The 15,771-nt window shown below is 45.4% G+C and overlaps 2 long non-coding RNA genes across 5 annotated transcripts in view; one reads left to right on the top strand and one right to left on the bottom strand.

Annotated features, from left to right (window-relative positions):
• The window catches only part of LOC119565083, a 32,841-nt gene extending 25,986 nt beyond the window's left edge, over positions 1-6,855 (bottom strand). Inside the window, exons 1-2 of the long non-coding RNA XR_006283245.1 lie at positions 6,392-6,855; positions 3,185-3,362 (exon numbers count right to left, since the gene is read on the bottom strand). This is a non-coding gene — a long non-coding RNA (uncharacterized LOC119565083). The remainder of the gene's footprint in view (positions 1-3,184; positions 3,363-6,391) is intronic.
• The window catches only part of LOC114018684, a 293,307-nt gene that overhangs the window by 137,636 nt on the left and 139,900 nt on the right, over positions 1-15,771 (top strand). The gene's annotated exons all lie outside the window — the stretch shown is intronic.

Below are 15,771 nucleotides of genomic sequence, written 5' to 3'. Positions count from 1 at the left end.
GTAACCAAGAGAAAAATTGGCACCATAATTTGTTCTGCTTGTCAGACATGTGATAATCTTTCCATAAATCACTCACTTAAAAGTTCTCTTACTTCCTGGTCTTACCATTCAGATCACATAAAATGTAGATAAAGTATAAGTATTTGTAGAACACCTCCTTCTGCTTTCCCTCCCTCCCACCAGCCCTGTTCTTCCTTCTGTGTCCCTCCCCTACCCCCCCGCCCCCGACTCTAAAACAAACCAGCAAGAATTATGCTTCGACGAGCATACTGGGTTTTTTTTGGTCTCCTCCCATTCTAATTATGACCTGAACTTTGCTTTCACTATAAAGTATGTGTACCGATTACTCTGTGGGAGTGGTGAAACTGCAGCACAGAAACTAAAACGATTTGGATTATTCTGAAAGCTATTCATTTGCTTGCGCTTCTTCTTATTAACGGCCAAAAACATGCCTTGTGCCTTGTATTGGCTGCGTACCTTTCAACAAGAATCGAGGTAACTCACTCTATGTGTGTGTTTTTGTCTCTCTCTCTTGGTGATCTTTTGAATATTATAAGACTTGAGGCTTGTAATTTTACAATAGCTAATATCTAATTTCTGCTCTTTAAAATGCATTGACACTGTCATCGGATTGCCTTATGGGGATATTTTCGTAGCTCTATAAAACAGCAAGTTCCTTTTCTATTACTTTTTTTTTAATATAGTATAAAATATCACAGGCCAGATTCTGATTTCAGTTCCACAGTTGCAAATCTGGAGTAACTTCACTGAAGGAAGCAAAGCTGCTTCAGATTTACATCAGCAGAACAGCAGTTGGAATCTGGCCCATAATTGCTTTTTTGTTTTAATCATCAACATAGTAAAGATAGATGTTGGTCGAGGGATAGTGAGATCGCCAGCACTTTCAATGTTGGGGAAAGTACATTGCTGTAAATTGGTGAGCAAGTTCTTGAGACCAGTTTTTCTGTAGGAGTGACATGTTTCCAGGTAAGTAATTTCAGAAGTGTGGGACTTACTGATACTGTATGTTCTTATTGTTCACTAACTATAAATACAAACTGAAATTGCAGGATTGGCAGCATTTAATTTTGAAAAGATGGTTCTCACAGACTATGGAAACTGTTATTGGTCCCTAGCTGCAAGTGTTAGTTTTTATGGTTATGTGAAGAACGATATGTTAGCTCTCAAAACTCAGAAGGAAAGTTTTTCTTGGCTGGTATTTGAGGTAGAAGTGTTAGGAATGTCTCTTAAATACCCTCAAGTAATCATACTCTCCTTATGCCTGTGCAAAACATTGCTATGGGGAGAGGAAGGAAGGGCAAACGGAAATCCTTCAGATCTTGCTATGTTTATACTTGCAACCTAGCTGGCTGCATTTGGAACTAAGCCAGAAATCTTTTAATTTGTGAATTTCTGTATTTTTATTTTATGAGGCAGATTTCTTGACCTGACCCCCTCCCCTCCATGTCTTAGTTTTAGCAAGTCGTGTACATACGAGGAACTAATTGTCAAATGTTCTGAATAGTATCAGATCTGGGATATCCCATTGCTGAATTCTGCATGTTGGGAATGCATCTTGATGGTCAGGCATCATCTGCTGGAATGGTCAGTATGCCTGCAGTGATCAAGAGGAAGCAGTGGTTGTGTTGGGGAAGGGTGAGGCAGTGAGCTTCCAGTAGGCATGATGGGAGAACCTCTCTCCACACCCATCTCCCGCTCACTTCTTTCTTTTTTTTTCTCTTTTTAAATCTTGCTAAAAGTGTAAAAATATTCTGGTATATTGCACACATGGGGCAAAGGGCTTCAGAAGATCAGGGTTGGATTTCCGGAAGCACTCAGAGTTGGCCTGATACTACTTTGTCTTTAATTGGAGTGGCGTTAGGCGAGTGCCGAGTGGTTTTGAATATGCCCCTCTCTGTCTGTTGTACTGAGCATGGGAAAGGGAGAATGAAACCTCTGAATTCTAATGTCAGTGATCTGCTGTGTGATCTTGGGCATGTCACGGCACTGCTCTGTGCCTCAGTTTCCCCATCTGTACAATTACAATAATATTTAGCTCCCACTGCCTTCCTCACAAGGATGTGATAAAGCTCAATTCATTAATAATGTTTGCGCAGGCTTTTAAAAAATGTGAAGAGTTCTCTAAGAGTGTTCTGTAAGTATTGTTTTATCAAAGGAAAGCATTCTCTGAAATGACTGTAAGAATTTAGTATACAAACTGAATACAACACGTTGGTGACAAATTAATAGCTATATCCTGCTCATATTGAAGTCAGTGGCAACACTTTCATTGACTTCAGTGGTGCAGGATTAGACCTTAAAACCATGCCTAATTAGAGAGAAGACTGGGGAAAAATTATATGAGTAATAGGTATTAATAGAATATGATTTCTATAGTGTAATCCCTAATTCTGTGTGTTACTATGTATTATAGTTGTAAATTGACAATATTAAATTAATTGGGCCAGATTCATCATCAGTGGAGCTCTAATGATTTCAGTATTCCACCACAGAGAATCTGGCCCTTGATATGGCACTGTGGTGTTAATAATTAACTGCATTTAGAGGTGGCTGTTTTGTGTGTATTTCACTCTGTTTATCAAATAGCTTGGCTGCTTGGGGGGTAGACTCCATATCAGCGTATTCAGCCAAAAATTGTAAATGTACTAACACGCATTTACTACGGATGTCACAAGCGAACAGAGAGCAGAGATTCAAAACACTGCAGGTAAACAAGGTCATATTGTTCCCTTTTGCTCTGTAAGAGTTGATTTTGTGTCTAATGCATTAAGCAGTGAATTCATTTTTTAAAAAAGTTGAATTTTTGTGTTTTTACCATCAATATTGCAGATCAATAAATGCAGTTAGGGAGGAGAGATGATCTTGTGGTTATGGTACAAGACTGGGCATCACAGAGCCAGGGTTTCTAGTCTAGTTTCTGCTACTGGCTCACTGTGTAATCTCCACCAAATCACTGAGACGATGTGCCTCAGTTTCCTTGTGTGTAAAATGTGGATAATACTTGGGTTGCACACACATGGAGAATTCACTAATGATTCTAAAGCTCTTTAAAATCCTCAGATGGTAGCTGCTATAAAAAAATATTTTGCCAGTGTTTTCTCTATAACAAACTACCTTTTATGTCTGAACGACACTTTGTAATAGCACAGTGAATTCCACATACCTGCAGAGGCCTCTCCTTTTACTCTAGCACCCATCACGATATTATCAAACAACTAAGCACGCAAATTTATATCCGCATAGCAATGTCCACAGAGAACTTCGTAGCTCATTAGGTTCTCTCTCGGGTTCTCAGAAGCTTTTTGAATTCTTTCCCTTTAGATCTCCCTTTTACATTAGCACTGTTTGGAAAAAGAAAAATAATTTCCATTTTCTTCAAAATTCGAAAAATTTTCTACCAGATCTCTTCTACCACTGTCCTTCCCAGTCTGTTCTCACTAAGGTGGTCTCTTCCCCCTCTCCTCCCTCTGCTGAGCCTGCACTGTGGTCCTGTTTTGTTTTTTGTTTGTCGGGGTCTGTTCTTGCAAGATCCTGAGCACTCCCTGCAAGGTATTTACTGCCCTCTGCTTCAATTATTATTTTTATTATTAATAACATTATTATTTGTATTACCATTAACTGAGAGCACTCAGCACCACACAGGAATTGGCCCATAGGGCGCAAGTTCTTGAGGGCAGAGGTATTTTTTCTAATAGCAGAACCTCACTGACATGCACTTATATTATTCAGTCAATATTATTGGGGCATTGCCCCTATAGCAGGTGGTGAATTGAGGTCTTTGTATTAGACTTCATGGTTTATACAAAATATATTGAAGTACGCTCATTAGCACATAAAGTAATATTATGGAGAATTAAGACTACACCAAAGTTATTAAAATAAATGAACAAAGCGGGAAAGTTTCTCCTTGCTTTTTTCCCTTGGTGGTATGTGTTTATTCATTTGCTTACTAACTTGTAAAATTCAGTAATTCTGCGAAGCAGTTCCCAGTTTGGTTTGAATTGGTGAGGTTCTCCTGTCTTTGGTATTTTTTAATCACTATTTGAATTTTTGATGCTGTACCAATAATAAAGCACTGCAAGTTCCAAGAATGTTTTTTAATTAGTTTTAGATGTTAAGGTGCCATGCATGTACAGTTACCAAGATTGCATACGTAAATTAGGGGAGGAAGGATAAATTCCTAAATGCCCATTTTACACATGCATGTACCTGATTTGCATGTGCTCCTATGGCAGTTGTGTATTTTCGCATATAGTGAATGGGTTTCTGATTTTTAAGAAGTTAACCCTTAAACTGCAGATAGATTGTTTCATGTTCGTCTTCACTTAGGGCCTGATTTTTGACACCCTTGCTTGTGGGGAGCAGTACCTTATTCTGAGTGTAATCAATTATTTGAATGGGGCTACTTATGAAGTAAGGTACTATTTAATGTGAGAAAGGTGGCAGAACTGGGCCTTAAACCTTAATGAATGATATATTCCTCCTAAATTTGTTTCTTTGCTTCATAATTATCCAGTCACTTTACAAAGGGAGGAAGATGAGTATTATTGCAAGTAAGAAGGAAAAAAGGGAACTCTCTAGATCTGATTTGATTTATTTACGGCTGTTTTACACTTCTGACAATGTAAAGGGGCCTTAAAGCGGATGTAAATTACATTTATGTCCACTTTAAGGCCCCTTTACACTACAAAGCCTTAGTATAAATGATAATCCAGACTTTTTGAATGTATTTTGATAACATTTTAATTTCAGTTAAGGTTTAAATATGAAATGCAGGGAGTTTACCAAATTCACACTTCTAAGGATCACATCAGAAGGAAATTACAGGACTTGGATTGTAGATTTGTATTCTAGTATTACAGGACTTGGATTCTTGTTTCTCAACCAATAGGTCATGTCCCCACAGGGTCACAAAAGGCAGTCAGGTGTTACAAGGTGTTGAAAATGTTCATTACAGTTCTAAAGCAAAGAAAATAAAACCTTCAGTGTTTGTGAGGTTCAGTGTAGTAGTTGTTGTCGTAATTGTCCTGTGTAGGCTTAGTATTGTGATTGCTGATGCATTTAACTATAAATGTAAGTAAAATCTATGAGGGAAACATGAACATTTTTGTCTTAGAATAAGGGGTCGCGAACCTAAGAAAGGTTGAGAAACATTGTTCTTGACTATTATAAACAATGGGGAATGAGTCCATGCTACAGTTCTCGTGGAATTTTAAATCTTATACTACATGGCCCTGATTCTGCAGTAATAACATACACAGCGCTTTCAGTTAGTTTCAGAGTAGCAGCCGTGTTAGTCTGTATTCGCAAAAAGAAAAGGAGGACTCAAATATGCTCAAATAAATTTGTTAGTCTCTAAGGTGCCACAAGTACTCCTGTTCTTTTAGTTAAATTAGTGGGAGTTTTCCTTGTGTCAGGAATACAGGATCAGGCCCTAAAGCATTAATCTGATTGATCAGCCTGCTGTGACTGTTGAAACATTGATTTGAGCACAGTGGCATATTGACAGCTGTATTCTCAAAAAAGTGGGATTGTGTGCTGTACATGTTCTTACAACTGTACCGCACTGAAGCAAGAAGTCACACTGATCTGCAGTGGAGTTCACTGGTACTAAGATTTTAACTGAGGTCAGTAATGAACTGAAACCATTTTTCTAGCATTTGTTTTCCCAGCAGAGGAGCTGGGAACCACCTCCTGGAGGTTTCAGGGAAACTCATTGTCCACTTAAACCTTTGAGGAGGAATTTCCCTTCTGGCCCCAGCCTGCTAATTATGTTGTAAATCTTCAAATATGCCTTAACGTTGCTTCCTACCCCCTGTGTTTTTTCTTTTTCTTTTGTTTTTTCTAAACTTCCATACACATCCATCCTTCCTTGCTGTGACAGGCAGGCTGAACTACTCTTAATGCACAGCATTTCCACAGTGGGGATTGGCTGATGTGGTTTTATTCCGGAGGCCCTGTCTACACTGGCAAGTTTCTGCGCAGCAAATCAGTTTTCTGTGCTGGAACTCCCGAGGTGTTCACACTGACATGCCACTTAGTGCACAGAAACTGTGCCATTGCAGTGCTGTGAAAATACCACCCTGACCAGAGGCGTCGAGCTTTCTGCTCCGGGGCTACAGTGCTGCGGTGCCAGCGTAGACGCAGGGGTCATTACAGTGCTGTGATTGGCCTCCGGGAGGCATCCCACAATGCCTGTTCTCGCCTCTCTGCTCATGGGTTTGAACTCTACTGCCCTGCCCCGAGTGACCAACCGTTATCCCCACCCCGTAAATGCCTTTGGAATTTTGAAAGTCCCCTTCCTGTTTGCTCGGTGATGCGTGCAGGTTCTCAGCACATCTTTGTAGGTGGCCATGCCTGCTCCACGCACCTGGCAATCCCTCGCTTGGAACAATGCCGAGCTGCTGGACCTCATCAGCATTTGGGGAGAGGAGGCTGTCCAGTCCCAGCTGCACTCCAGCCGTAGGAATTATGATACTTACAGACAGATTTCACGATGCATGACAGAAAGGGACCATGACCGGGACACACTGCAGTGCAGGGTCAAAGTGAAGGAGCTGTGGAACACCTACCACAAGGCGCAGGAGGCAAACCGCCGCTCTGGTGCTGCGCCCACGAGCTGCCAGTTCTATAAAGAGTTGGACGCGATACTTGGCAGCGACCCCTCCTACACTGCGAAAACCATTGTGGCTACTTCGGTGGCTCGCGTGCCGGTTGAGAGGAGAGGAGGCCCCTGGTAAATGGATTTGATTTTGGGAATTGCTGAAGCGAGTTGTTAGGAGCAGGAGGGTTGCAGAAAGCAGGCTTGTCTCCCACCGCATGCCTAGTCTGAGCAGGAGAACTGGCTGTTGATTGACTCCCTCACTTCACGGGAATCTCCCCCAGAGATCTCCAGGAAACTCATGTGGAGATACTGGGCAATCCGCTGCCTCAGGTTCTTCGGCAGAGCTGTTGTTTCTTGCCCCATTAACGGTAACTTTCTCGCGCCACTGTGCCGTCATGGGAGGACGGACGAGAACCATTGCTGCACACAGGTGAGCCACATAGAAACCAGGGCAGAAGTCACAGTCTTGGAGAAGACCCTTCCTTGATTCCCTGCTCACCCTCAGCAGCGAGATATCTTCCATAATGATCACATGCTGTGGAAAGTGTGAGGACAGGAATGATTGCCAGTCCTACCCCCTACAGTGCTGGCTCTCCCCAAGAGCCATGTGCCCAATGTACAGCAGGGTCGGGGAAGACCTGCCCCTGCAGTTACTCACCATTTTGCGGGTCTTGTGGCTCATGTGTGCTTGCCTGGGCAGCCAGTTAGTGAAAGGTGTGTGAGTACTGGCTCTGTTTTAAATTACTGAATCAATGTTCTCTGTGTTGCAGACAATACTACTTCTGTAAAATGTTGCATTTAAACTTCACAGAGATGACCTTGGGAGCCCAGCCTCTCTCTTTGTTATCAGTGGCCGAACAGCTGCGCAGAATTAGAAAGTGGCCAAGAAGAGATAAGGACGACTTTCTGCGTGAGGTTATGGTGCACTCCACTGTCGAAAAACAGGAATTGAAGGAGTGGTGGGACAGCGAGAAGAGGGACTCAGCCTGCCAAAATTAAGCCATGTAGCAGCTCTTAAAGGTTACGGAGCACCAAGCAGACATGCTCAAGGCAATACTAGTTCTTCAAAGCAAGCAGCTCCGTGCCCGCCCTCCCCTTCAGCCGCTGTCGCAAAACTTTTTCCCATGCTCCCCCCAGACACCGCCAACACACTGTTATCAACCTCCTGGCTCCAGTCTATACCCGCGGCATTCCACTCCTGCCCCGTCACAGTCCAGTCCTGCGGACTCCCACTATCCACCGCACTCAACACCCGTCCCTCTGCAGTTTGGCCCTGCTGAAGTACAATACTCACTGTATTGTACTCCAAAGGAGAAGGTTGGATATGATCCTTGGACATACACAAATCTGTAGCCGTCCTGGGACCCCTCCTCCTCCTGGGACCTTGCCTTTCCCCCACCCCCTCACTGCTGATGGGTTTGGTTTTTTTTACTCTCTCCTCCGGTTGTTGTCTTTTAATAAAAGAATTGTGTTGGTTTGAAAGCAATCTTTATTAATTGAAAGCAAAAAGAGCCCTTCAGAGCAGCGTACAATTATGTTAAACCCACATAGTGCATCGTCTGCACCAATCACCTCTTAGCATTACAAGCACTGCGCTCCTGAGCATAGCAACAAATATTAGTGACTTTCAGCTTCAAAATGCTGCCTCAAGGCATCCCTGATCCTTATGGCCCCACGCTGTGCGCCTCTAATAGCCCTGTCTCTGGCTGTTCAAACTCAGCCTCCAGGTGCTGAGCCTCTGTGGTCTAGCTCTGGGTGACGCTTTCACCCTTTCCTTCACAAATATTATGGAGCATACAGCATGCGGCTATAAGCATAGTACTATGTCTTCAGCCAGGTCCAGCTTCCCATAGAGGTAGCACCAGCGGGCTTTTAAACAGCCCAAAGCACACTCAACAGTCATTCTGCACTTGCTCAGCCTGTTGTTGAACCGCTCCTTGCTGCTGTCAAGTTGCCCCATGTATGGCTTCATAAGCCACGGCATTAAGGAGTAGGCAGGGTCTCCCAGGATCACAGTGGGCATCTCGACTTCCCCTATGGCGGTCTTCGAAGAAAGTCTTTGCTTGCAGCTTCCTGAACAGACCACTGTTCCGAAACGTGCGTGCATCATGCACCTTTCCGGACCAGCCTGCGTTAATGTCTGTGAAACGCCCACAGTAATCCACAAGCACCTGGAGAACCATTGAGAAATACCCCTTCCAATTAATGTACTCGGTGGCTAGGTGGTCTGGTGCCAGAACTGGAATGTGTGCGCCATCTATCACCCCTCCACAGTTAGGGAAGCCCATTTGTGAAAAGCCATCTACAATGTCACGCACGTTACCCAGAGTCACAGCCTTTTGGAGCAGGATGTGATTAATGGCCCTGCACACTTCCGTCAACATAAGTCCAAAGGTAGACTTTCCCACTCCGAACTGATTAGGAACCGATTGGTAGCAGTCTGGAGTAGCCAGCTTCCACAGTGCTATCACCGCACGCTTCTCCAATGGCAGGGCAGCTCTCGTTCTCGTGTCCTTGCGCCGCAGGGCCGGGGCGAGCTCATCACACAGTCCCATGAATGTGGCTTTCCTCGTCCGAAAGTTCTGCAGCCGCTGCTCGTCATCCCAGACGTGCATCACGATGTGATCCCACCACTCAGTGCTTGTTTCCCGAGCCCAAGAGTGGCATTCCACTGTGGTCAGCACCTCCGTGAATGCCACAAGCAATCTCGTGTCGTAGCTACTATGCGTGGCGAGATCAATGTTGCACTCCTTTTGCCTTTGTAGTTTAAGGAATAACTCCACTGCCGCTCGTGGCGTGTTAGAGTGAGCAACATACTGGTCAGCAGTTCGGGATCTGTTCCTGCAGCCTGAAGATGCACGGCGCACAGTACACAAATGGTTGAAAGTTGGCACCAAATGCAGACGGAAGCACAGGGATTGCTGGGATGCGAAGCAATGCATCATAGGGCATTGGGACAGGACCCAGGATGACCTGCGACCCCCTCCACCTTCCCATAACTCTTAGCGGCAGAAGAGAAAGAGGTGCTCTGTGGGATAGCTGCCCAGAGTGCACCGCTCCGAATACCACTGCAAGTGCCACAAGTGTGAACACGCTATTGTGCAGGCAGCTAACAGTGTGAACACACAACCGCGGTTTCCCTTCAGCGCTCTCTGAGTGGCGCTGTAACTGCCGGCACTGTAACTCTACCAGTGTAGACATGCCCTGAGCTTCTGTTATTTGTCTGGTTGAGCCCCTCGAAGTTCATGTGCATAAAATACGTGCATTTTGTACTTCTGTAGCATTGTATTCTGGGACCACTAGTCTCTGTGTGTCTGCAGTCTGCTCCAATAGTTGTGACCTTCACATTCCTACTTAATTTCCATTTTTCTCCTTGTTTGAATTAAGTTGGGGGCCCCTGATTTATGGTAAGTACTGTTGCTTGTTGTAACTAACAAACATTACAAACATAGACACCACTGTTGTCAGTGGAGATTGAACCTGGAACCTTCAACACCAAAGTACAGGCCTCTATCAGTCAAGGTAAAAGAGAGCTCCTATAGCTGAGAAAAAGTAATAGGCTATTTAAATCATTGGGCCAAGCGGTAGGGAACACAATTGTAGGAGCTATACTGCTGCATTATGCTGTATTTGAGTTTCATGCTCCCATTCCAGAAGTTTGACAGTTGCGTTTTTTTTTGTTCTGTTTTGTTTTTGTTTTCTTCTCTTTGGGCTAGCATTAAACTGCATTTAGTGCCACCTGTACTAAAAACTTTACGATAATCAGTTTGATCACTGACCTTTCAGTATCAATATGGTTGGAACTGATTGGAACCAAAATTCCTGCCACACGCTGCTGCTTCAAAGCAACATAAGAATGAAAGATGGGTTTGTGTTCACTGAATATGTTTGTTTTTTTTATACAGGATTTGCATGCTACACTGATGTGATTATGGACCTGGGTGACCACTTTTAGTAAAATGTGGCCTCCTGCTGGGGGTTTGAGGGAATATTTTTGCTGTTAGGTACATGAGCACCTATTAGTCAGAGGATGAATCATTGAAACCTGAGGAAAAGTATTTTGTAACCAGATCCCTATCTAAACGTTAACTGCATTCAAATCACTGTAAAATCAGCAAAGTCCCCTAGCATAAATTATTGACATTACTCCTACTTCTTATCCATTATTAAAATTTAAAAAAAGACTCAACTTTGTCTTCAGCACAGGAAACTGACAGAAGCATTTAGTATAGCATTTATAGCTATTGTAATTTGGCTAAATTTGAAAGTATGTCTGACTTCAAATAATTTAAATCTGAAGATACTAACTGCATCCAAGAAGAAGTTTAATTTCCAGACTGCTTGTCAGATTCACCAGCTATTTCAGGGCTCCTAAGTGCTCTAGACAGAACTAACGCTAGAATAAATGGGTGTTCTGTGCAGAAGAGAAGAGCTTCTTATGAAATGTAAGTTCTTCTTCTGTTCCCATGGAGCAAAATTCTGGCCTCCCTTGCACTGTGCAACCACTGTTGTCTCCCCTAAACTGTGGTGTTAGATCTTCGTTGGTCAGCTCTCCTTTCATTTGTATGTTGCTGCTAGCCTCAAATCTCCATTCTTGGCTGTTTGCATGTTAAAATCTAGCAGAGGTATACTGAGGGATCGATCCTGTTGGGTGCTGAATGCCTCATGTAAAGTTCTGAGAGTTCTACATTGAGTGGAGTGTGTTTATGAAAATGGTGGTGGGAAGGTTCTGGATGAGGTATTCTGGTGGCAGCACTTGGAGCTAGAGTGGGCTCAGCTGGTAAAATTTCAGTTTGGAGATGGCGATCTTTCACCTGCTTTAGTGTATAGTAACGGGATCACACACTGCTGATTTCAGAAGAGCCTGTCTGATCTATGTAAGGGGACTGTTGCCCCCTTACGAACATTCAGTGGGGGTGTTTTGGTTGGCTAGCTCCCAGTACTAAAAGGGGAAAGGTCTATGGGAAACTAGGACCCTGAGACTGATAGTCCCCAGGAACAATGGGGAGAGGCCAGTGCTCCAGGTCAGCCTGAATGACAGGGTGGGCAGGCTAATCAGAGAGTCAGGAGGCCAGGGAGGTCCCGTCCTCCGTGTGACCTGGATTTGCCTGGGTCAGACAGAGCGGGGCCAAGCTAAGGAGAAAGCAGGGGCCCAAGCTAAGCTGGGGAGCAGAGCTATGCCAGATCCAGAGGGACCAGAAAAGCAGCCCAGAGAGAGCAGACTCTGTCCTGGGAGCAGAGAATCATAGAATATCAGGGTTGGAAGGGACCTCAGGAGGTCATCTAGTCCAACCCCCTGCTCAAAGCAGGACCAATCCCCAACTAAATCATCCCAGCCAGGGCTTTGTCAAGCCTGATCTTAAAAACCTCAAAAGAAGGAGATTCCACCACCTCCCTAGGTAACCCATTCCAGTGTTTCACCACCCTCGTAGTGAAAAAGTTTTTCCTAATATCCAACCTAAACCTCCCCCACTGCAACTTGAGACCATTACTCCTTGTTCTGTCATCTGCTACTACTGAGAACAGTCTAGAGCCACCCTCTTTGGAATCCCCTTTCAGGTAGTTGAAAGCAGCTATCAAATCCTCCCTCATTCTTCTCTTCCACACACTAAACAATCCCAGTTCCCTCAGCTTCTCCTCATAAGTCATGTGTTCTAGTCCCCTAATCATTTTTGTTGTCCTCCGCTGGACGTTTTCCAATTTTCCACATCCTTCTTGTAGTGTGGGGCCCAAAACTGGATACAGTACTCCAGATAAGGCCTCACCAATGTCGAATAGAGGGGAACGATCACGTCCCTCGATCTGCTGGCAATGCCCCTACTTCTACATCCCAAAATGCCATTGGCCTTCTTGGCATCAAGGGCACACTGTTGACTCATATCCAGCTTCTCGTCCACTGTAACCCCTAGGTCCTTTTCTGCAGAACTGCTGCCTAGCCATTTGGTCCCAAGTCTGTAGCAGTGCATGGGATTCTTCCGTCCTAAGTGCAGGACTCTGCACTTGTCCTTGTTGAACCTCATCAGATTTCTTTTCGCCCAGTCCTCTAATTTGTCTAGGTCCCTCTGTATCCTATCCCTATCCTCCAGCGTATGTACCTCTCCTCCCAGTTTAGTGTCATCTGCAAACTTGCTGAGGGTCCAATCCACACCGTCCTCCAGATCATTTATGAAGATATTGAACACAACCGGCCCGAGGACCGACCCTTGGGGCACTCCACTTGATACCGGCTGCCAACTAGACATGGAGCCATTGATCACTACCTGTTGAGCCCGACGATCTAGCCAGCTTTCTATCCACTTTATTGTCCATTCATCCAGCCCATACTTCTTTAACTTGCTGGCAAGAATACTGTGGGAGACTGTGTCAAAAGCTTTGCTAAAATCAAGGAACAACACGTCAATTGCTTTCCCCTTATCTCGTCATAGAAGGCAGTTAGATTAGTCAGGCATGACTTGCCCTTGGTGAATCCATGCTGACTGTTCCTGATCACTTTCCTCTCCTCTAAGTGCTTCAGAATTGATTCCTTGAGGATCAGCACCATGATTTTTCCAGGGACTGAGGTGAGGCTGACTGGCCTGTAGTTCCCAGGATCCTCCTCCTTCCTTTTTTAAAGATGGGCACTACATTAGCCCTTTTCCAGTCTTCCGGGACTTCCCCCGATCGCCATGAGTTTTCAAAGATAATGGCCAATGGCTCTGCAATCACATCCGCCAACTCCTTTAGCACTCTCGGATGCAACGCATCCGGCCCCATGGACTTGTGCTCGTCCAGCTTTTCTAAATAGTCCCAAACCACTTCTTTCTCCACAGAGGGCTGGTCAGCTCCTCCCCATGCATGCTGCCCAGCGCAGTAGTCTGGGAGCTGACCTTATTCGTGAAGATAGAGGCAAAAAAAGCATTGAGTACATTTGCTTTTTCCACATCCTCTGTCACTAGGTTGCCTCCCTCATTCAGTAAGGGGCCCACACTTTCCTTGACTTTCTTCTTGTTGCTAACAAACCTGAAGAAACCCTTCTTGTTACTCTTCACATCTCGTGCTAGCTGCAACTCCAGGTGTGATTTGGCCTTCCTGATTTCACTCCTGCATGCCCGAGCAATATTTTTATACTCTTCCCTGGTCATTTGTCCAATCTTCCACTTCTTGTAAGCTTCTTTTTTGTGTTTAAGATCAGCAAGGATTTCACTGTTAAGCCAAGCTGGTCGCCTGCCATATTTACTATTCTTTCTACACATCGGGATGGTTTGTCCCTGTAACCTCAAAAAGGATTCTTTAAAATACAGCCAGCTCTCCTGGACTCCTTTCCCCCTCATGTTATTCTCCCAGGGGATCCTGCCCATCAGTTCCCTGAGGGAGTCAAAGTCTGCTTTTCTGAAGTCCAGGGTCTGTATTCTACAGCTCTCCTTTCTTCCCTGTGACAGGATCCTGAACTCGAACATCTCATGATCACTGCCTCCCAGGTTCCCATCCACGTTTGCTTCCTGTACTAATTCTTCCCGGTTTGTGAGCAGCAGGTCAAGAAGAGCTCTTCCCCTAGTTGATTCCTCCAGCACTTCCACCAGGAAATTGTCCCCTACACTTTCCAAAACCTTCCTGGATTGTCTGTGCACTGCTGTATTGCTCTCCCAGCAGATATCCGGGTGATTGAAGTCTCCCATGAGAACCAGGGCCTGCGATCTAGTAACTTCCGTGAGTTGCCGGAAGAAAGCCTCGTCCACCTCATCCCCCTGGTCCAGTGGTCTATAGAGCTGCAGCCCCAAAGCTAGAGGCACAGCCCAGAGAGAGCAGACTTGCCCTGGAGCAGAGTGGCAGCAACCAGAGCCAGAGGGGCCAGAAAATTGGCCCACGAAGCAGGTCAGTGCTGAGAGCACAGTCATAGAAGCGGCCTGCAGAGCAGACCTGTCCTGGGAGCGGAGCTATAGCAACCAGAGCCAGAGGGGCCAGAGAAGCAGCCCAGGGAGCTGGAGGCAGAGCAGCGGCAGCAGCAGCGCTGAGCCAGAGTGGTGGAGCTGGGGCTGGAGGAGTCCGGAGCTGGGTGCGGTGGGCAGCTGGGGAGAGCGAGGGGGACCCTGGGCAGCGGGCCCAACACAGGGAGAAGCCTCAGCCAAGAGGCTCTGCAGGCCAGGCTTGGATCGTAACCCCAACAGGACAGGGGCGACACTGGGAAGAAGGGTCCTACCACTTAGAGCCTGAGAGGATGAGGCCACCACCAGAGCGAGTGCCCAACCCACAGCATCCCTGCAGCTCAGCCAGGGCCTGAGAAGAAGGCCTGGGACTTACAAGGAACAGACTGTGAACTGCCCTGACATTCCAGAGACACTGTTTGTGATGTTCCCTGCCACAGAGCGGGGTGATGTGTTCCCTTTAACCCTTTCCCATTTTTCCTTATTCTTTTTAGAATTAATTGTTGATTAAATAACTTGCTTTTGCTTTAACTTGTATGTAATGATCAGTGGGTCAGAGGAGTGCCCAGTGTAGAGAGAACACCCCGGAGTGGGGACACCCTAGGCCCTGTCCTAGGTGACCACAGCAGGGTTGGAGGTCGGGCCCCCCAGGAATCCTGGGCCCAGCCTTGTTGGGGTTACGAGGACTCTGCCAGACAGGAGAGTGGAAGGGGAGGCCACTGGTTGAAGGAAGTGGGAGCGAGGACTCAGCTCCTTTCGCTAGCCCACTTCACCGGGGTAGTAGAGAAGCCAGGAAAGATCCCCACAATAGCGGGACTGTTCCCCCGCTTACATCTCGGTGACATATAGCAGGAGCACTGAGTATGCACCTATTAGGAGTTGCTGCAATGTGGCTATAACTGTGTGTGTTTAAGGAGAGGGGGGAGATTAAAAGGTGGGTTAAAACACTGTTTGGACTAACCCAGAGCTTGAGTTAATGCTTCGGGGCAGGAAATAACCTATTAAATAATATATATGGCTGGGAGAAAGTGCACATCTCTCCTCTGACACTCAAACACTTAAATATGGATAAGGAGTAAAGAAGATGTCATCTGTTGGGTGACCTTCTCTGGTAGTGCTCATTCATCCATTCTGGCTTCTTATTCTTTCCAGAGAAGAAAAAAAGGGAAACAAATGGGGAAGTGTTGGCTGTATCAGAATGAGTTCATTTATATTCATGTAAAATGGAATCAAGCAGAGCCCAGA

Source organism: Chelonia mydas, chromosome 1, assembly GCF_015237465.2.
Source record: "Chelonia mydas isolate rCheMyd1 chromosome 1, rCheMyd1.pri.v2, whole genome shotgun sequence".
NCBI lineage: Eukaryota > Metazoa > Chordata > Testudines > Cheloniidae > Chelonia > Chelonia mydas.
Note: the sequence above shows the minus strand (reverse complement) of the source record. Positions and strands in the feature narration are given on the sequence as shown.